Genomic DNA, 23,637 nt, shown 5'->3' on the forward strand with positions numbered 1-23,637 from the left:
GCTTAATATTACTGTTCTCTGACTACTGTTTGTTCTGCACAAGTCACATCCTGAGGCAAAGTAGATTATGGCTGAGCTGCAACCACTCCATCATTCTTTAATTCCCAACTGTTAAAATCCTCTACAAACCTTAGGCAATTTTTTTATGGAATTAATGCCTTGTCAGACTCATGTATTTACAGCTCTGTTGGTTTGTTGTTGTTGTTGTTGTTTTGGTTTTTTTTGTTTGTTTGTTTTTTGGTTGTTTTGTGTGTGTGTGTGTGTGTGTGTGTGTGTGTGTGTGTGTGTGTGTGTGTGTGGTTTTTCTTCTCTGTGGAAAAAATAAAAAAAGTATATTCTCTATCTCCATGTTTTCATTAGGCAAACTGTTCACTAAACAGATTAAAAAAGAAGACAGAGAAAATGAAGCCAAACCTTTAGACTTTGCAACCACATTTTGTTTGTTTGTTTGTTTGTTTGTTTCTAAAAACTAAGGTTAACAGTTTACATGGATTCAAAAAGAAACTGAAGTAATCTGGAGAAGAAAAAACAAAATGAAAGCTGTTAAGTCCAAGAGGTGACCTCAACCCTAGGAATCCTCTGCAGAGTTGCAGGCTTTGAGTGAATCCTGGAATAGGACTCAGTTTTTTGTCTTGTGTTTTATTCTTCTGGAGGAATCCACCTGAGGCCAGTTCTGCAGACAGAATTCAGGGCAGGATGATCTGATTTTTTAACCATTCCTGTGATTTCTCTTAGGATTCCACATACTCTCACACAAATTAAAACATGACTGAACACAGAAAGAAAACTTCTGCTGTCTTTTATAATGTGTAAGAAAATAGAATGTCAAGTCTCCAGTTTCACCCCACATTCATTTATTACTGATCAAAACATCAGCTATTTTCTGACTGAAGATGGAGTGCATCACCCAAAATATTCCAAAATATCACTGTGTGGAACTTTGTTGTAGATAATAAATATTCACTGTTGAATATTTTTCTTTAGAAAGGTGACTTCACAGATGCTAGGGAAGTATGTAGTAAATAATAATGTTCATATTTGGAGACTCTAAAGTTTGTATGACTCAAAGAATAGATTTTGTGTCTTCCAAATATCTGCTGAACAATCTTATAATGGAACTAAAGTCTCTAAAAAGACATCTTTCACGCTGTATGATGCAAGGGGGCAGTTATATGTGAAGTCAAACAAATTATCCATTTTGTTTTGTATAGTTTATTCTGTAGTGAACACTTGCAAATAACCCTTTGTGTAATTCTTATTTTACCTTTACAGCTTAGAGAAGTAGTCTTACTTTGCAAAATATGTTTTGCAACTAAATCAAAATTACTAACTTGTTACACATTTACCTGGTCAGTTTTCTTTAAAAATGTTTGGACTAGAATTCCAGTCTGTTCTTCATTGTACCCTAAACTCAGCCATTACACCCTCAAATAACAGGTAAGGAGTACTGAACATTGTTGAACTACTGAAGAAAAAATCCTGCATTTTTCAGTACAAGGTTCCTCAACACAGGTGTTTGTGTAACTATAATAGATCATGAGGATTCTTTGTTCAGTGGCCTTCAAGCTGCTTGGAGAGGAAATTCCACATCAAGCAGGATGTTTAACAGAGATGAATACACATAAGCAAGATTACAGCAATCACTTTTTACAGAGAATATGGACATTTAACTTTCACAGGTCACGGCACTACTTGAAAAGCGGCTCTTGTATGCAAAGTAATAGACATGGTTGCATCTTTCTCCACCTCCTTCATTAGCGAGCAAGTTGAAACAGTGCACTCAAGACAGACCCTTCTTAGCATTTGAGCAAGTGCTTCAAAATGAGGCATTGGAAAAAACTACTATTGCTTTAGTAGCCAAAAGTGTCTTTGAAGCTTTGTGATCAGGATCTGTTAAATCTCTGCCAAGGACAAAGAAAAGGGAGTCTGAAAAAGATTTCAGTTAAATTCTCCAGGGAACAATACCTATTTATTTATTTCAAAACACAGTTGCATTGGGATTTTATAGATTTCTGTGTTTGCAGCCAGAGGCTTTCCCAAAGAGAATATTAACAGCAATCCTCTCAATAAATACAACGAATGAAATATTGAATGAACATGCCTATACAGTTTCCACCTGTATGGGAAGTGTTAAGTTAAAGCATGAACCAGTGAATTAGCACCTGGTGAAGGGACACAGCCAGCTCTGAGAGCATGGGTGGAAACAATTCACCCATTTCACCCAAAAACAGAAGGACAAACCCTGGCTGTCCCTCCCTGACACTATTTAAGGGCTGGCAGCTGCAAGGGAAGCATCTCTATTTGGAGATTTATTTCCTTTGAAGTGCTTGGTGAATCCTGAATCTTGAAAAGGGTTAAGTGATTCATTCCTTAATACTGGGTTGTGACCTCTACCTTTCTTGGGTAATCTAAAGCTGCTTTAAAGCAGTTATATCTGTTATTACCTATCCTTACACTATCCAACAACCCAACGTCACTTTTAAAAAGTCACTATAGCTAAATGAAACTGTTTCCTCATTATTTAGAAGGCACTTCAAAATTACTTAATCAAAAGGAAATGTCAGAATATTTTTGCAATCAAAATAGATTTGGCAACCTGTGTAACCTTATGCATCCTTAAGAATTTTACAGAAAATCTGAAATCATAGGATGTTTCCCAAGTAAGTGTGTATCTTTAGCTCCATTTCACAGATAAGAAGCAGAGGTTCAGTATCTAGAAATAAACTACTGAAGTTAATTCAAAAGCTTCAACTGAAACTTTCATGTGGCTGATATTTCTCTTTCTGACACGTGAGAAAGGACAAAGTAGCACTTCTATTTTTCTGCAACCACTCTTCTGAGCAAGAGACTGTAATTAAGTCATTACGAGTCTTTTTTTGTTTTTGTTTTTGTTTTTTTCTCTGTCATACAGGCTACTGCAATTTCAAAACCACTTTGTATTCATAAGATTGTATGGCAGTGAACCTTTGGAGCATGAACTCAACAAGATAATCATTGTGTTGAAGAATATGCTTTTGTTTTAAACCTTATTTCCACTAATGTCATGCTTCTCAATTCTGTCATGAAAACAGTAAATAATCACTCCCTATTTTCCATTCATAATTTCACATAAATCAGAATAAACTTTGTCAAACTGATATGCCAAAATCAGTTTAATATTAAAACCACTCCATACCTTTGCTTACCACAGCTTTCAGCAGTCTACTCTTGTAGTTAAGGAGACTGGGATGAATAGGTAATTCAGGGTGCGACAATCAATGTTACATAATGCTGTGATTATGTTCTCTTTTGTGCTCTCTTCTTCTTCTTCTTCTTCTTTTTTTTTTTTAAGCAATTATTTTTTCTCTTACTGTTCCACTTAAATTTTGAATGTTGCTGTATTTTGGGCTAGTAATATTTTCCTAAGATTATAGGCAATAATGGCTAAACATCTGAGTGGTAACAGCTTGTTTAGTTACAATCTCACTCTGTTTTCATGAGGAAATTTTTATTTTTATTTTTATTTTTGTTTTTATTTTTCCCTTAAGTATTGACAGTAATATTCATTTGCTCCTTGTCCCATAGGTGGTTGGTACCCTGAAATCCTCTGCAAGTCACTGCAGTTTTTATGATTACTATTGTGAATAATTTTGTATCATCAGAACACTTAGTCACCTCATTATTACTTCCTCTTCTAGATCATTTATGTTGAGTAGTAGATATTCCAGCAGAACTCCCTGTGGGACTTCACTGTTAAACCTCTACTTTTGTTAAAGCTGATCACTTAATCCTACTATTTAAGCTATTTATTAATTCATGAGAAGACCTTCCTTCTTATCCCATGACAGATAAATTTCCCATGAGCCAAAGCTTTATCCTAGGCCATTTTGGTTTTTAATTTTCTACAACAGCTATAGCAAAGCACATTAATTCAAGAATGTACCTAATAACAATAGGCTATGTCTATATTTGTAATATTCACACAGAAAAAGTGGATTCTGATTATTTTATCACAGTTGCCACTAACAGAATCACATTTATATTCTAAGCCTATTGTCTATTCAAAGACAATAAGATAAAAATAGAGTAAACTATGTTACCTAAGTCTTGGCTTTATTACTTGGCTATTTTTCATTTAAAAATGAGAAATTTCACTGTGAATTAATGATGCCATAATGAAGAAAAAGTAGTCATGAGGTTCACTATAATGGTAGACTGTTTCAGTTGAACTGTGGAATTTATTTATTGAGAATCCAGTTTACTGTTCTTAAAAGTTGGATTAAGATAACTGATGTAATGCTGTAATACTGCTTATCCCTAGCTGAGAAAGAGACCATAATATTAAAGTATTTTTGAGTGACAACATTGCCATTTATCTTCCTAGCAAGAGTCAGGTGAGTGCAATAAAGTGAGGGAAGCCCTGTGTGCCCTGTACATGTCAGCTGTCATCACACATAAAACAAATACTGTGAATACCAGAGTGAAACTGTTTGTATTCTCTCAGACTTCTGGATCTGAATGCCCATGGCACAGTTTCAATGCACTGATAGGATCTGCAGAGTTCTCTAGGTCTGACTCTGTGGACTGGAGAGGGGAAAAAAAAAAAAAGCAAAAGCTTAGACATCCCAGGTGCCATCAATTCAATCAACAAAATTAGATGGCTGTTATGTAAATTATGCAAATATGTGACTCAGACTTCTCATTCATATTTGAGAAATGAAATATGTAATGATGTTGACATTTTTAATTATCATTGGGCCTCTGTGTTGACTCCTGAGTAGGATCAACGTTATTACAGGATTTCTGTCTATGGTGGACGTCTTTGTACTGATCAGGCTCAACTGTAGCCATCAGATCTAGATGTACTTGAAAAGCGGATCTCTCCAGTTATGTAAAGAGGTGCAAAGAAAACTCATCTGTTTGTTGACTCTGGTCTGGATTTGACCATCTTAAAATGAATATTTTTGTTTTTTATTTTCCCCTTCCCCCATATCTTGTTATAAAGGAACATTTGTTATGATATAGATTCCAAAGAAAATAATGCTACTCAGCTGCGCTAGTGGGATGGGAAATCTGATGAAGACAGAAGTCTCATGACTATAAACTTTTAAATTGAAATACATTTGCCTATATTCATAGAACCATGGAATGGCCTGGGCTGAAAAGGACCCCAGAGATCATCCAGTTTCAGTCCCCTGCTGTGGGCACTGCTACACCAGACTGCCCAGAGCCCCATCTAGCCTTGCCTTGAATGTCAACAGGGTCGAGAGATGAGAGATGTCATTCAACAGGGATGAGAGATGTCGTTCCTGGTGGACGACAGATTAACCATGAGCCAGCAGTGTGCCCTTGTAGCCAAAAAAGCCAATGGCATACTGGGGTGTATTAAAAAGAGCGTGTCCAGCAGGTCGAAGGAGGTGATCCTTCCCCTCTACTCTGCCCTGGTGAGTCCTCATCTGGAATATTGTGTCCAGTTCTGGGCTCCCCAGTACAAAAAAGACAGGGATCTCTTAGAAAGAGTCCAGTGGAGGGCCACTAAGATGGTGAAGGGCCTGGAGCATCTTCCCTATGAGGAGAGACTTAGGGAACTGGGTCTGTTTAGCCTTGAGAAAAGAAGGCTGAGAGGGGACTTGATCCAGGTTTATAAATACCTGAGGTGTGGGAGCCATAGTGGTGAGGCTGGTCTCTTTTCAGTAGTGCGTGGGGATGGGACTCGGGGTAATGGGATGAAAGTACAGCATAGGAAGTTCCGCATGAATGTGCGGAAGAACTTCTTTTCAGTGCGGGTGACGGAGCACTGGAACAGGCTGCCCAGGGAGGTGGTGGAGTCTCCTTCTCTGGAGATATTTAAGACCCGCCTGGACGCCTACCTGTGTGACATGGTGTAGGGAGCCTGCTTTGGCAGGAGGGTTGGACTCGATGATCTCTAGAGGTCCCTTCCAACCCCTACAATTCTGTGATTCTGTGATTCTGTGAGAGACCCATAACCATTCTTGGCAACCTGTTCCAGGGTATCACCACCATTATAGTTAAAAACTTCCTGTTAATATCTAACCTTAATCTTTCCTGTCATAATTTAAAACTCTTCTCCCTTGTCCTATCATTATCAACCCACGTAAACAGTCATTCTCCCTCCTGTTTGTATACTCTCTTCAAATACTGGAAGACTACAATGAGGTCTCCCCAGAGCATTCTCTTCTCTATTAAACAAGCCCAGTTCTCTCAACATTTCTTCGCAGGAGAGGTGCTCCAGCCCTCTAATCATCTTAATGGCCCTCTGCTGGACCTGCTCCAAGAGCTGTGCATTTTTCTTGTACTGGGGGCCCCAGACCTGGTTGCGTGGGGCCTCACAAAAACTAAGTAGAGAAGGACAATCACCTCTGTTTCCCTGTTGGCCCCACCTTTTTTAATGCAGCCCAGGATACAGTTGGTCTTTTGGACTGCAAGTACACACTGCTGGCTCATGTCCAGCTTCACATCCACTGGTACCACCAAGTCCTTCTCCTCAGGACTGCTCTCAACGTGTTCTTACCCCAGTCTATATAAATACCTGGGATTGTCCCAGCCTAAGTGCAGCACCTTGCACTTGGCCTTGTTCAACCTCACTAGGTTCATATGGGCCCACTTCTCCAGCCTGTCTAGATCCCTCTGGATGGCTTCCCTTCACTCCTGTGCATCAACTGCACTGCTCAGCTTGATGACTTCTGCAAACTTGCTGAGGGTGCACTTGATTCCATCATCTATGTCACTGAAAAAGATGTTGAAGAGCACTGGTCCCAGGATCAACCCTCGGAGGACACTACTTGTGGCTGGCCTCCACCCAGATGTAGAACCATTGATCACAACTCTTTGGCTGTGACCAGCCAACAAATTCGTAATCCACTGAACCATTGAACAGTACATCTTTCAAATCCATACCTCTCCAGTTTAGAGAGAAGGATGTGGTGAGGGACCATGTCAAAGGCTCTGAAGAAGTCCAGGTAGATGACAACCATTGCCCTTCCCCTGTATACTGATGCCATCACTCCATCATAGAAGGCCACCAGATTGGTGAAGCCATGCTGAATGTCTTGGATAAAATCTCCATCTCATCTGTACCTTAACATAGTAACCAGGAGGAACTGCTCCATGATCTTCCCAGGCCAATCGTTCCTTGGATTCACCTTGTATACAGAAAAGAGCTGTAGGATCCTAAAACTTATTTTTAGCACTTTAATTGACATACTTAATAGAAATTTCCCTATATTTAAATCAACTTTCCTATCAGAAGAGGACAGAATTATAATTAACTAATTCAAATGGCTGATGATAATATTGCTGTTGTTTGTACTATACTGTATGTTGATGTAATCATTTGTTTTACAAAGAATGTTTAAATGAATCTACCTAAGTGAAGATCTTAATATCCCTAAGATTTACTAATTTGTTTACATAGTTCATTGAAGATGTTAAATACTATCTAAATGCTAAATTTTATATACTCTTAGCCATTAATTATGGCTTTCAGTAGGTAGTGCATATCACAGAACATATCATCACCACAGCTCAGCCCTTCTATAAAAGTTACCTTCCCTAGCAATATTATTTCTGTTCTCTGTTCTAACTTTCATACTCTTTGAATAGCCTTGAGATTTCTGCATTCTGACAGGTGGTTAAGGGATAACACATTCTGATGTGTACCCTAGAGGAAAATGCCTAATCTTAACTCTGGGAGAGTCACATGCACTTTTATGTTTTAGGGACATTGGAGTGGGAAGACTGGTATTTTCATTATATATATAATTTGGATAGGCACCTCTTTTATATCCCCATCAAAAACAAAAAGAAATAATTATCTTTGTTATGTATAATGTGTATGCATATATAACTATACGTTTTTCTTCTAGCCTCTCTTGTAGGATAATATAATAATGTTAAATAGAATCTAAAGGTGGGACAACAGATCTTACAAATTCTGTTAAAGTGAAAAACTGGAAACTTTCAAACTCCCATTTGAACCAAGCATACAGACTTGAATAGGAAGAGCATTAATTGTCATCAGCGTAGAAGCCAATGAAAGTATCAACTTTTTGCTCCTATCTATAAGAATCCAGTAAACAATGATGCTTGGGTCACTGTTGCCAACCCTGCTGTGGTACTCTATGATCACCTCTATGTTACTAAGTCTTCAGGCCTAGTTCTGTAGGCTAATTAGTTCTTGGCTCCTTCTTGAAGCGAGATCTGGGAACATGTTCTGTCCTCTTCTGGTTCATGTTCTTTCCTGAGAACAAAGCCAAGTCTGTACGGGACATATGGGGAAGTACGGTCTGGGTGATTAGGAATTAGGAGCATGCAATGATGTATACTTATTCTTTAGCACTGGTCTAGTCTTCAATGATATTTCTTGATTGCTTAAGCAAATAACAAGTATAATTGCCAAGATCATGCCAGTGACAGAAGACCACAAGTCATCTGTTAAAAGTCTTCAAAAAAAAGGATATCTGGAAATTATTCTGTCATGCAAATAAGTGAACTTGGGGTGGAGTTAACAAATTCTTTGCAATGTTTCCAAAGTAGAATGAGAACTCTAAGGGAAGAATGTACATCAAAGTCTAGTACCCTTTTCTTTGCTGTATTTGCAACTTAAACAATTGCACTTTGTCAATGGTTACAAAACAATTTATAGAATTCCTGCTGCTAATTGTGATATGAATTTTCCACTTGGTTTCTTTAGAAGGGCATGAAGTTGTTCTCTTGCTATGCTACTTGTATTTATCTAAGAAACTGAGGCAAATATTCTTTTCTCTACTTGTATTTCTTTCCCTTGGGATCATCTTATGACACTGCATACCCAGATTTCTTGGTTCATGATTTTCTTATGATTGAGAAAAAAAGGTCAGGTTAAAGACTTACTTTAAGCCTAAAATGTTAGTCTATAACATCCAGTTACACAGTATGTTTCTATCGTATTCTTTCAGAAGTCTGGTGAAAACCAGTAATTTGACCATGGATGATATAATGTGAAGAATATTCTAGAAATCTTGATTTATTATTATTATTATTATTATTATTATTATTATTATTATTATTATTATTATTATTATTATTATTATTATTATTACATTTATCCTGATTTTATTTATCTTGGTGGGGTAGATTAGAGGCTTCAAAGATTCCAATCATTCTTCACATTACCTCTTTATATAGGAAAGAATGAAATCTGTTCTAGAAGCTTGATGGCCTCCTTATCTGCTGCTGGATTTTAACTTTCTTCTCTCAAGGTTAAGGAGACTCCATTGAAAACTGATGAAGTCAGGCTTATGAGGAAGGACCTGGGCTAGCCCTGTAATAAATTATTGGAGCAACTACCATCACATATGGTATGTGATTCCACTAATGTTTTCACTATTAAGATTTGTTCAAGAGTTGTAATGACCAAAACCACCTTACATAGGTAGCTACTACATGATAACTGTAGTATCAATGGTGTCTGAAAAGCACTGATTCAGGCTAAAAAAAAAGAGGATTCATATTTCAAAATATATTGCCTTTAATTAAGTGGAGGATGTATATTTTTAATGTCAGGTTTTGTATTTTTTACTTAATAAATTAATATCTATATATAAATTAATGAAAAAATAACAATATAAAGTAAGATCTTTGTCTCTCCCATTTTCCTAATAAAATCACGGGAGAGGAAATAACAAATTAGTAAACCACAAATCAGTAAAAAAAACATAGACACTGGTCCTAACAGAGCAATAACAACTGGATAGTTTGTGTGATTATTTCTTGAAATTAATATGACTTATATAACTGAGATTTTCATCTTCTTTGGTTTTTTTTTGTTTGTTTTCCATAAACATTTCTATCATTAAACCTTACTCAAAATACTCTAAATATGCACTTAGAATATCTGTTGTCCTTTCATGCAAATCCATCTAGTGATTTTATTCGATTCTACTCAATGCTAATTGTAGTGTTACTAGTGTCAGTGTAATAAAAACCTTGATCCACACATTTTTTTCCCTCTATTTACATCTTTTCAGCAGCAGGTAACAAATAAATAAACAAAGACGGATTAAAAACACTTTAGGTTTATCGGTCTGATTTTGTATATCAATAATTGTGACTGCATATACATGAAATTGCAGTTCAAAACTGGAACCTGCAACACGGCTTTTATATTTTGCTTTATTTCTTTTCCTTTCACTTGTGCATTGAAGCTGAATTATGCCACTGAAGAAATCATTCTGTTCAGAAAGAATAGTACTGAGTTGATATATCTGCATTCTTAAAATGTTCATTGCTTATAAACTACTGGCCCTGTGATTACTAACTCCTTGAATAACCACATTTGTGTCTAAGGCATTGGAAGAAACATGAATCATATCTACAGCACTTCAGTGAATCAGTGAAAGACTGACTGGTTTATGCCCCAAAGCCCATGGATTCAATAGATGTCTTTCACTTAAATGAGTTTTAGGTCAGATCTACTGTTGCTAAACAAACACAGGAAAATCAACAACATTCTTTAACTAGACTGAGTAGCCTGCTTAAGATGATGAAGTATTATATGCTCTGTAACTAAATCTGTAAGAAATGCCTAGCTTTTGTTGCTTGCTTAAACAAAATCAGAGAAAAGTTGAAAGAAATCAAATGGGCAGAAAGCTATCTGGGACTACTTGAGTATGTTAACAGCAAAACTGAAGACATCAGAGAATCTTTTATCACTGAAATAGAAATCATGGGTTTTAGGAAGACATTCTTAATAATATATCAAAACCTCAAGAGTGTAAATCTTATTGTGAGACCTTTCAGTTTGGTCATGTGTATATTTATGAAAGACATATTCTGTTAGAATACTGTATTTGTATTTGTCTACTATAAAGAAAGCACAAGCTGGAAGATAAAGAGAAGAAATCTGGTTATTGAAATTAAAAAAAAAAAATAAAAAAGAAAGAAATAAAGAAATTCTGGGTAACTGTGTGAAAGCAGGATAATAATCACATAATCACAGAATTGTAGGGGTTGGAAGGGACCTCCAGAGAGTCCAACCCCCCTGCCAAAGCAGGTTCCCTAAACCAGGTCTCACAGGTAGGCATCCAGGTGGGTCTTGAATATATCCAGAGAAGAAGACTCCACAGCCACCCTGGGCAGCAGTAAGAGGCCATGCTTTTTACACTATTGCCTGAAAGTTTGCTGAGGATGGACAAATCCAAGCAAGTCCTGGGCAAGGGCTGAGAAATCCTTTGTCTGAGGGACACAGATGGACAAGGCCAGGGGCAACAAGAGAGAGATAAGCTGCAGATGAACGGCCAAGAAGTGGTCTTTTGTGTGGGCTCATCTCAAGGAAGGTGGCCGCCTCAGGGGGTTCTGCACATGATTCAACCCAAGCACCCAGGAATGTTAGGTAGACAGGACAAAGGAGGATAAAAGAGGGATCAGCAACTATGAAGTTAGGTTTTCTGACATCATGTGCCTCACAACGTGAACAAGGAGGCTTTCTGACATCAGATGCCTCACAGCTTGCTGAAGAAGATGCCTACATGCTGAAGAACAAGACACATATCTGGCTTTAGATCCCTCACTGCTGCTCTACTGCTGCTCTACTGCTGCCAACAGATTCTCCTGGGCCTGCTCGGTGAGACCTTTCTCTGTGAGACCTTGCTGCTTCTTCCACCACCTGCTCTGAGCTGCTTGCTGCTTGTGGCCAGCTACTCTGCTGATAACTCTCCCCTGTGCTTTTACCTTGGACCAACGGAATGACGTGTGATGGGACACTGCTGCATCCAGGTGATGACTATCCCCACTTTACCCTTGTCCTGTCTCTACACAGTGCTGAAAAGATCCTGGCCTCGCCAATTTGCCCCCACACCTCAGATATCCACCATCTTTGTGGCCCTCCACTGGACTCTCTCCAAGAGATCCATCTTTTTTGTACTGGGGAGCCTAGAACTGGACACAGTACTCCAGATGAGACCTTGCCAGGGCAGAGTAGAGGGGGAGGATCACCTCCCTCGACCTGATGGCCATGCTCTTTTTAATGCAACCCAGTATGCCACTGGCCTTTTTGGCCCCATGGGCACACTGCTGGCTCATGGCCAACCTGTCGTCCACCAGGATACCCAGGACCCTCTCTGCAGAACTCCTCTCCACCAGGTCATCCCCCAACCTGTACTGGAGCATGCAATTATTCCTCCCTAGGTGCAAGACTCTACACTCACTTTTGTTAAATCTGGTTTCTTAACGCCCAGCTCTCCAGCCTGTCTAGGTCTTGCTGAATGGCAGCACAGCCTTCAGGTGTGTGTCAGCCAATCCTCCCAACTTTGTATCATCAGCAAACTTGCTGAGGGTGGCCACTATCTCCTTGTCAAGGTCATTGATGAAGATGTTGAACAAGACCAGACTCAGCACCGACCCCTGGGGAACATTGCTCCAACGAGACTCTGCACAGGCAGTGATGACCCTCTGTGCTCTGTCAGTCAGCTAGTTCTCAACCCACCTCACTGCGCTTATGTGATGCATATCTAATCAGAGTTTTAAAAATAAATAAATAAATAAAATCCATATATTTCATTAGTTTCACCTTGGAAAGGATTTCACAAACTATTTAAAGCAAATCTCGTGTTATCCTCTTAATTGGAGAGAGATGTCACAGCATGAGATTGTAGCAATGATCTATAGATTAGAAGAGTTGCCAATGTCTAAAGGGTCTTGATTAGGACTCCACATATCCCACTGAGTGTCTATATGAAAGACAAATGTTCCACAAAACTGTATAACTGATGTCAGTATTATCCATGTTAGGAAGGCATTTAGCTAGTCCTGAAATGTATAGGTTCTAGTAATTAAAGCTCATCACTGCCAGAGTAAGGAGTGTTAGATGCAGAGGAAGTACAGAATGCAAGCCTGCAAAGAAAGGTGTAGGCTTCCATCTAATTCCCATAATTTCCAATTAACAATTAACAAATTAATTTCTTATTAGCAATGTTTCTGCATCATGAAATCTATTAACATACCCTTTTGTGTTCATTTGTTTGTTAATGCTTCAATTTCTCAGTAAGAGTCTGTAATTTTTCTTCTGAAAGCTATTTCATGTACAGAATGGAAGACTTTGAACAGTGGTGAAGTTGTTCAAACCTCGAGCGTGACCTATTAAGTGGCAAAAAGGATTCCCTAAGGTTTACAGGAGAGCTATCTTTATATATCAAATACATATATCAAATGTATATGTTATCTCTATATATCAACGTCACGACAGAAGAAAAAAAAAAACAAAGAAAAAAACCCAAAAAACTAGAAACTTACTAAACATGGGTACCACACTAAATAACTTTGAAGCCTCTGCAAAAATTACTAGTTTAAAGCTATCTTTGCTGGTATTATTTTAGGAAAAAAAAAAAAAAAAAGTTGTAAATTGAAAATGCCACTAAAAAAATACAGAGTAACGGTAATGAAATGAGATGTAAACAATTTTGCATAACTTTTGAAAGACATTCCTTTCTGAATGCCCTATTTCCTGATTTATCCGCAGGCAATTGCTGCTTTGAGTGTACTTCCCAACAATTATTATTTTTTTTCCCTTGTTACTTACCTCACATCTGTCTTTACTGTATCATCATTTGCATTTGTCTTTGGTCTAAGCACCTTCACTGTTCATACTACTCACTGTTCTTGAATTTTTTGAGGCTGGCAAATCCTGGAAGTAAGGATAACTTCATGTTTGGGGAAAGCTCTGCGAGCTGAACCTGCAATGAAAATATCAAAGTCAGAGAGAGAGAGCAGTGTAAATAAGATATTATAGAACTGATTTACTTTGATGGTGTAGCATGAAAAAGTTGAATCAAACAAAAAATACTTGGTTTTGGTTTTTTAAAACTTTTAGCCTTGGTTTCTTGGAATATACTTTAAGTAATCTTTCAAATTTCTTTGTAGTTTTATAAAACTTTCTAACTTTCAATTTGGCTGGTACTCTTGGAGAAAGTGCTAGTATCAAAGCCTCCTGTGTTGCATACCACTATCTAGTAGGAAGCCTAATGGATTTTACGAGTGTTGATATTCTACATCACACTTGAATTTTTTGGTTCTATAAGAATATGAAAGAAAATCTGCAGATTGTTCTAGAAAGACAGTGTCAAAGATAGCCAATTAGCTGCTTCATCAGACTTTTGCAGCAATTCCTGTGGAAAGCCTGCTTCTGCGAGGCAGGAAAGCTGGGATGAATGTACTCAGAACAAAAGCAAGGACTGAAGAATAATCTTTCAGGAAGAGAAACCTCATTTCTAACTGAGTTGCCATCCTCATGCAGTTCCATTGAGAAGCGGCAGGCCCACCTCTGTCTCCTCAGACAACCAGCAGCGAGGTACCAGTTCAGTTTGTAAAGGCAGAAATGAAAGTGTACAACGGTCCGATCATTAAAGAAACAAACTCCACAGCATAGAAGTCAGACAATGAGGCTGGTTCTTTCACAGAAGTGGATTCCAGCATACAAAGGCTGAATAACAACTTCAGATCTCAACACGACTCAGGGAAGCTGGGGCTGGAACAAGCTTGCTGCCAAAGCAAAGCACTTAGCAGCAAAAGTGAAGGATCAAAAACAAAGATGTTCAGATCAAATGCATGCTGGAGCAAAGGAAGCTAGAGCTGATCAATGATGCCTGATTGATGAAGAAAAGAACCATTGCCTAGCCCTGTAGAGATAGAAAATGTGATGGTAAAGCCCCAGAGCTACCAGCTCTGCTGGACATGTTTCTAACTAATATGTTGAGTTAAAGCAGTGAATTTCAGAATGGAGAACTGTAAACACTGCACAACTCAGAGTTTACAGTGATATGTGTGATGGAAATGCTTCTCAAATCTGACTCCACCCTCTTTCACTAATCTCTCCTACACTCCTGCATTGCAGAGTAAAGGAAGTTCATACCTGAATTCTAAAGATTGTGCAACATGTTTTCTCTAGAAGTGTGTTTTGTGACCTTGAAATTTAAAATTAGCCTCTGGCAGACCTGGGGTCAGGAACAGAAATTTTCAGGGAACAAGCATTCAGTAATGGGTTTAAAAAAAAAACTCTAGATCTTAATTCTTGTGCATGTTTCTACGTTTTGTTTACTAAAAACTGGGAAAGATAGAAACACTTAGGGCTGTGTTCTTTTTGCATACTGTGAATACTTTTCTGATTCAAGGAGAGCAAATCTGCTTTTAAAGCTATCGTAGGGAAAATAATTTCCCTCCACAAGATGGCTCCTGCAGTGAGACCACTAGGCTCTGAAGATTTTATTTTTGGTTCTGAAGAAAGTAATCCCAATTCATGTGGTTTAATCTGTCTACTTTTGACTCCTGAAGAGTAATGTTTATTAATTTTTTTATTTTTTTATTTTTTTATTTTTTTAAATAATAAAAGTTCTCTTCATGCTGCTGCAATTACTCCATGGTGCAGAATAGATAACTTTGTTATTGTGATTGCTCTCAATATGGAACAAAGTTCTTGATGTTCATTTTGATTGTTTTTACCAACTGCGTTGTTTTGTTCTTGTATTAGAATTTTTTGCAGAATAAAAACACAAATGGCCATCTCCTGTCAGGCATACTTACTGAGAACTCCCCACTGAAATCAATGGAGAGCTGTGACTGAAAAATCAATGGCAACATATAAAATAGGTTGTTTTATGCATGAACATTGTGGAGTAATTTTTCAGAATACAATAGAATAAACCAGTTTCAGAAAAAAACAGTATATTTATGGTTTATCAGTTAACCATGATTTCACAGGGATTGCCAAATTGAAGGGAAAAGAAAAATCTAAGGAAATAAATAAAACTAGAGCTGTAGAATAAGACTGTACTTGTAACTGTTGTGTAATATCAGGAATATGCACTCTCAGTTTAAAACACTCCCTACAACCATAGAACTGTGAAAAATGAAGCCATGACGTATTATCTCATTTTGTGATTGGTTGAGAGCATGCAACATAAATTGACACACAGGTGATCTATAACAAGTTAAATATTATTTTAATTTCAAGTCTTAAGCAGCACAAACAGATGTGATAAAATCTCGTGTACTTATGTCTAATAAGGAATTTGAACATCAGCAGCAGCTGGGTATACTGGTAGACTGCTATATAGAAAAGACTTGCAATTCTGTAAACATCAGTCCCAGAAGAAAGTTACAAGCTAAGGCAAACACTGGTTAACTTGTCTATCAGCTTTTCACTTAAGCCAAACAGTGATGGAGGTGTCCACTACTGGCACCTTTGCATGTGTCAGCCCGTGATCCACATGATAGGCACTTATCCTGTTATTCTTAATCTCTCTTATATCTTCTTATATGCAACATTAAAAAAATAAATAAATAAAAAAAATAAAAAAGAGGATTATTAATCATTTAATAATAATCATTTAATCATTAATAATAAAAAAAAAGATGCAAGTATTTGCTATATGCAAGAGACGTTGATTAAAATACATTTCTAAATGCAGGGAAGTTTGTTGAGAGAGAGCATTGAAATTTCCACTGACCCAAATTACCTAATGCTTAACTGTCACGTAAGCGTGCTCTAATTAACATGTTTGGAAATGATAGAGAAAGAGATAAACCTGTTGCCAAATTAATAAGTAATGACGTCTCTCCTATCTGTGCTTGTGGGAAAGTATGTAGGAGAAAGAAAAAAGAAAGAATATTTTTTAACATTCACTCTCCAAAACTTTGTTCCTCCAAGTCTCATGCTTTCAAAACCCTGTTCTGCAAAAACACTGCAAATCTTCATTCTATGTAGAATATGTAGCCCTAGCATTTGGCAGAGTTTGTTCTTCTGAAAGTTCCCCACAGTTTAATTGGACAATGCCATTTCACTGAACCCAAATTTTTTACTCTAGATTCTACAGCTGAGAAAACATCCAGCGCTCCTACCAATGAATGTGACAAGGACATCAATTTTACTGAACAACTGTAACAGTCAGGAAGGGTTGTATAAAATAAAGTTGGTTTTTTTTCAGATTTTATTGTTATGTGAATGGGAAATGCTGCTCTTCATCTCAGTCTGGGTGTTAACAGAGGGATCACTTGTTGCCTGCCTTTCCATATTTATTTGTTTCTTTGCTAGCGTAGGGCTACACTTGTAACCACTGTGCTCCTCAAAGTTCTAAATTACTTAAATGAAAAAGGAAAGAATAGAACATCAACAACAAATAAACCAGGCTATCAAAATAAAGCAATCTGTAATTAGTAGAGAACTGGATGGAGTGGAGGAAAAGAGGTGTTCTCTCTTTCTTTCTCATTTTAATTCATATACATATCAGTCTTTTAATATCCTAAAATCTGGAACTGTTTTGGTCAACAAAATCAGCAGCTCAATGCATAGCCTGAATCAAAAAAGAAACATTGCTTCTAAGGAGAAAGGCAATAAGTACATAACATTCTGATAAGTTTTTGTTCAAGGAGTGTCACTAAAGACACCAAAAGGAAACCAAAGGGACTAAAAAGTGGCTTGACACAGGGCCTCTCGTCCCATCTGGAGGCCCTAGGTGCACGGAAGCTGGCATCTGCTGTCACTGAAATAGCTGAGCAACTGCTAGTTCTTTTCTTTCAGGTGACTCGGGCATAGTAGCCAGGGTCATGTGAGGAGGTATTATCCTTTTTGTTGTTCCTCCATTGAGGTCCTTAAATTAGTATTTATCAGCATGTCACTTCTGATCAGCCATGTAATTCTATGTGCTGCCATTATCCACTGAATTAAAGAAGTGCTCTTTTTCATGTTGTACTACCACTACATACAGACTCTGTCTGAGGGCAGATGTGTGTTAACAGATACCTCTTTGTAAATCTCAGGCCCACTAATTACCACACTTCCAGCCCCCATGTCCCATAATCTCAACCAAGTTGATATGCTTTCTCATGGTCTTTCTGTTGTAACAAATCTGAAAGTTCAGCAGCTGTGTATGCGGGCACTGTTACATGTATCATGGTGTGGGCAGGGGGCAGGATTACTATGCTTGAAGCAGACATTACTGCATCTTATTTTTTATTATATTTTGATGTTGTATTTTTTTGGTTATTTTCCATTTTTCTTGCATTAAAAGATAAAAGAAAGAAGGAAAATAAAGAAAAAAAAATGTCATTTAACTGAGTACTAGGTTGTCATGTCTTTGACTTTAAAGACCAATTTGCTCTACCATCATCTTAGAATCTGAACAGAATACTTTCAAAAAGAGTTGTATGTGATTTATTTTTATCTGTATCTGATCTCAACAAATTACAAATATAAATCTTCTACTTGGTATATATTGTCATAAAGAGGAATGAGATTACACTGAGAATATATTTTCTGTTCAAAAGTATAAATCAAATCAGCTACTCAGTACTAGAAATTTCAGAAATTGACACTATGTCATCTCCAAGGAAATATATTTTATGGCAGGTTCTCTGACATTTGTAAACATTTTGGCTCAATGCCATTATCTAAATACAGGCATCTTTTACCGTATCAGATACCCTGGGATATCAGTGAAATCCACAAGAGGCTAGTAAATATCCACACAGATACAGAACTCTTCAGGAGAGGCAGCTTCAGGCTATATGGTATCCATAGGACATCTTAGTAATGCTAAATCCCTATGTTTAGGCAAGCAGGAATATTCAGAAACCAACAGTAGATCACTATTTATTATTATTTTTTTCAATGCAGTCCTTTAAGCAATGACACTAAGAGCTTTCCCAGGAAGCTGTGGAGGCAGAAAGTATTATGAAGTTGAAAAATTGGCTACAAAATTAAAGGACAGTATGGTCATGAGAGGATACTAAAGGAAGTATAGAAGGAGATACTCTCTAACCTCCTCAGAAGTGTGTCAGAGTCACATATTTCTGCTAACTCCCATTTGCTTTAAGGGAGAAAGTACTGGGTTATGAGGGACCACTGGCATGAGCAAACAAGGAATTTTGTATTTTTATGTTATATCCATAACTAAATCTGAGCAGGAGGGGTCAAGATAAATCTTGAAGGAATTAGCCAATCATTTGAACATTATTTTACCTTTAGTATCATTGATCCACAATTAATTGAAAGACTAGGTCCCCCCCCTTCCCCCCCCCACCCCTTTTTTCATGCCAAGACTCTTGTTTGTGGAGTGTCTGTGCCATTCCACATAATCCTCTTTCCTGAAACAGATTACCTGCAGTCTTTCACCAAAAAGAATTCCCTTCTGTTAATGAAGCATTTCCCTGTACAGTTAACTCACATATGATGTGGACAAATTATTGGTATTTAACAGGAAAATCCCTTTAATAAAATCATATTCATCCAGTGATGTTCAGAGATTAGATTAACCAAATGCTTCCAATTAATTTTCCTCTTAATTTGCAGTGAACTACTATAAATAAAGAGATATGTACTTAGCAGAAGAAAGATTTCCCATTTCTACCCAGTATGGAGGAATGGGAGAAAAATGATATAACTGTATGACCAAATTGATGTTAACTTTAGCATAGTTGTACAAGTTCATGCTGGCTGAGCCACAGCTCTTAAGAAAAGGAATTTCTGAGACTCACTAGTCAGTGGCATAACTGACTTTTGGTAGCTTCAAAAGGCCATGAACAAGCTAATAGTTTTTGGCAGTTCCAAAGGCATTAATCATGATCAGTGTGCAATATTTAATAAGGCTCCTTCAAAATGAATATAAATTAAGACTATAATTCCATCTCAGCCTTCTGGTGACATGAGGAAACCACTTGAGTTTCACTCTCATGGTTTATGATGTCCCCGGAAGCCTTTGATGGAATTATAGCCTTATTAAGTACAGTTGGGGTACATTATTCCTTATATTATTGCTGCTACAGGTCATTATTCCCACTAGAAATTAGAACTTGCTGTACTTTCATCAACCATGTAATCTTGAAGTAAGTTGGGGGGAATTTCATTGTGGGAGGGTTTCTGCTTTTTAATTTCAATCACTACTTCACATACACAGCTTGGTACAGTTGTTAACATATAATGTTAACAGCCTACATTATTTTTATTTTTATTTCTTTGTTTTGTTTTATTTTAAGGAACTCTATTCACAACAATATAATCAAGTCATGGCTGATGTTTACATGGTACTTTACAGCAGATTTTAGATTATACTTTTAATCTTTTTATATAAAATCATTAAACCATCAACAAAATAAAATAGAATTAAAAGAAAATGAAAAACCCCACAAACAAAAAATCCTAGATGAAGACATGAGTTCTGTTGCCTTGTGCAAGGTAACCTAAAGAACTACGTCCATCACTGAGAATGTGCATCTGACGGCCCCATGACCAAGTTACATGCTGATCACACCAATATGGTGAGCTGTAAAATGGCGTTTAATGAACTGTGTGAGACCCTTATATAGGGCTCCAATTTCAGTCTCATACATATACATTACCGAGCAGGGGAGGGGCCTGTCGCGTTACATCCCGAGAGTTCGTGCCGCCTAATACATCAGAGTTCATAGATAAGCTACTAGAGAGAGAGTTATTAATGGTATTTCAGTAAAGAGACCCACAATCATGTCCTTAATAAGTTAAAGTGAGATGTAATATTTAATTCCTCAGAACAGTCTTTGTCTGAAGTTCAAGAGAGCAAGGTCAGGAATTTCTGATTTCTATTCCATGGATGTATAACAGTGTTGGTGCTGAGGGAGAGCAATGTACATACTGTACAGACTTTGGACTATTTTGGATGTTTCTCACATAATTACTTGCTAATTCTGGCCCAAAAGAGCAGAGCTCCCATGGAATTGGGAACACTGGAGATACACCGGCTGCTCTGGGACCCTTGCTGCCTCAGGAGGATGGGCTGATTGCTCAGCCAGCACCATCCATATCAAATTCTTTTTAGTCTGTAACATCAAAACTCAACAAGCATGCAAAAGATAGACCTCTTTCTATCAATAGCAGGAATCAACTATCTTAGTGTAAGGTAAATATTTTTGTTATGTACAGACACTACTTGCATAAGAAACATGTAGGTTCTGTCATATTTTTTATTTAAAAGAATGAAGCATTCTGGAAATAATGTATTGATCATTATGCATGCTTTTAAGAAGAGATTCCCTTCTTCTCTAATCATAGTTTAAATCATCACAGCCTTACCAGTTTAGTTAGCTCTGTGTATTAGTTTCTTTCCACAGCTTTCACGCTGCATAGGCTTTTAAATAGTGTATTATTCAACACCATGCACTTTAAAAAAACTCATTGAAGAAAACCCCTAAGTGTAGTAGCACACATATCATTAAGCCTGAAGGAGTTCAGGGCTTTTATTCTCTCTCTCTTTTTTTTTTTTCCCCCCTTTGTATGCTATTTTTAGGACTGCATGATGGGGAAAGATATCTTCACCCTGTTCTCCCACAACTTTTCGTATTACAAAAATATCCATTTATAACTAATAAATGTGTCACTACATTGCATAATTCATACAAAATTTTGCGGGATTCTGGTAAAGGTGGAATCTCTAATTTGAGTAAGCATTCAAAGAAGAATCTTTGGTTACACGGCAAAATTACATAAAGGCATTTATTTGTATCTCCAACAATGGGTTAGAAAATGTGGCCTTGTACTACGAAAACACTTTGAAAGACATAATTAAATGTTAATATGTGATATAATTTGTATTTGTTTTATGTTTTTAACTTTATGAATGTAGCAGTGCTTTTATTTTTGCCTTGATGAGATATGTGCAGGTCTTTTAGTAAACAGTGTTACTGTTTCCATTGATTTTGGTAATATATTTCACGTTCACAGAATTAAGTGAAGGGTACAAATCTCTGAAGTATTACAGTGACAATAATATTTATCAAAGATGACATCTGTAAAACATGGCATGATATTTTAGCTTGTTTACATCAATTATTTTTTTTTCTACTTAAAAATAATGTAACTTTAGTGCATGTTTAATTTCTAGAATTTTGAAATATTTTCTTTAAAAAAAAAAGGTGTTGGAATTAGAGGAAAATTCTTGCTTGAAATGGCATGCAAAGGGAAATAAATATTTGAAGAGTCACAAAACTCATAGAATTTGTTTTGTTACTATTTTAAGGAGTTGACATTTGGTGTTGTGAGGACCAATATTTTTTTATGTTCATGTTGAGAGCTTGGTTTCCATTAAATGATAGCATTGAATGTTATAAGTCAATACATGTAACTGGTCTGTTCCTTTAATATCTATAACAAGTTTGCAGCTGTTTACAGACTAAGGATATTTAGCTTGCAGTAAATATGACGTGCCATGGTTATTATTGGAAACTACTGAAGAAAGCACAACGCAGGAATTAACACATCATTACAGTGATGTAAGGCTTTGTCTATTTCTATTAAGATAAGACAGACATGGTGAAGAGAATCCATCTAATATGTACAACTCCAAAATATTCTGCCTTTGAACAATCTTAGAAGTACTGCAGCAATGCCATAAGTGTAGCTAATGTGCAACATCCTGAGAAAGTAACGGTCCATTTTAAATTCCATGTGTCAGTTATAAATATCAGTGATGACAGAGAAAGTAGACATGTTTTATCTGCTGCATTTTTTTATCTAATTATGCCCTGCTTAGTATTATGAATGCACATAAATTTGCCTTTCAAAATTCACACAGTCTAGATTTAAAGCCCATAACAAAACACAGTGAAAGACACAGGCAAAGAAGATGGATAACAAGGAGAATTTAAAAGGAACTTTTCTATTTTCAGTAGTCCTCTTTAAAAAATGCAATTAATATGTTAAAAAATTAAACATATAAATAGCACCAGAATACATCAAATATATCAAAATACATCTTCAGCATCAGTACGCAAGTCCATTACAGTGGGACAGGCAAGCAGAGAGTGTTCTGGAAGCAATATTCACAGAACTGATACATTGATAGCTGCTATGAATATCATTTTCAGGACATATCACTTGGACTGCATTTTTTGCTCAGAGTTCTTCTTCTTTGTTTAAGCTCAGGTGCCCCTGAATTCTCATTAAACTCAGTAATAGAGATTTGCCATAATTTGTTTGTATCTTCTATGTTATTTATTTTTTACCTTCCCAAGCCAAGGAAAATCAGTGATCAGCCTGCAAAAATGACAGACTTGTACTGTAACAGTCACAGCTCCTATGACATGAGTACTACTAGCGATGTTGGGAACTGAAGCCTAAAACCCTTTCTTACAGACTAAGCACAAGAACTGGAACTTTGTCTTCCAGTCTTAAATATGTGATCAAGCCATGTTGCTATTTGCATTGCAAACAATTTTATTCTTACTCCTATGTGGGTCTTTAAAAGCATTTTATCAAAAAATACCCAGACACAGCTATTAAAGAAGACTTCTGCATATGCCCGACTCTGAGCATGGATGTGTTTTTCTAAGATCCAGTCTCAGAGAGAGACTTACTTTGATTGTTGGGGAGCTATAGCAAGACACCAATTTACTTTTATTGTACTATGGCAGAATTTATGAGATTATTGCTAAGTAACTTCTTCAGGGAGAGGATTTAAAGTCTGCCTGGATGAGCTCCAGTAGCAGCAATCCCACAGGGCTGCCTTACCAGCTTCTCCTGTTATCTAAATGCTCAGCTTTCCCTAGCACCTCACTCACCTTTTAATTCCAAGTGCAGAGTAACCTCTATCACACAGCAATCTGCTTCCTCCAGACATTCACCTGAAAGCAGAGCTGAAG

The sequence above is a fragment of the Coturnix japonica genome, chromosome 1 (assembly GCF_001577835.2).
Source record: "Coturnix japonica isolate 7356 chromosome 1, Coturnix japonica 2.1, whole genome shotgun sequence".
Lineage (NCBI taxonomy): Eukaryota > Metazoa > Chordata > Aves > Galliformes > Phasianidae > Coturnix > Coturnix japonica.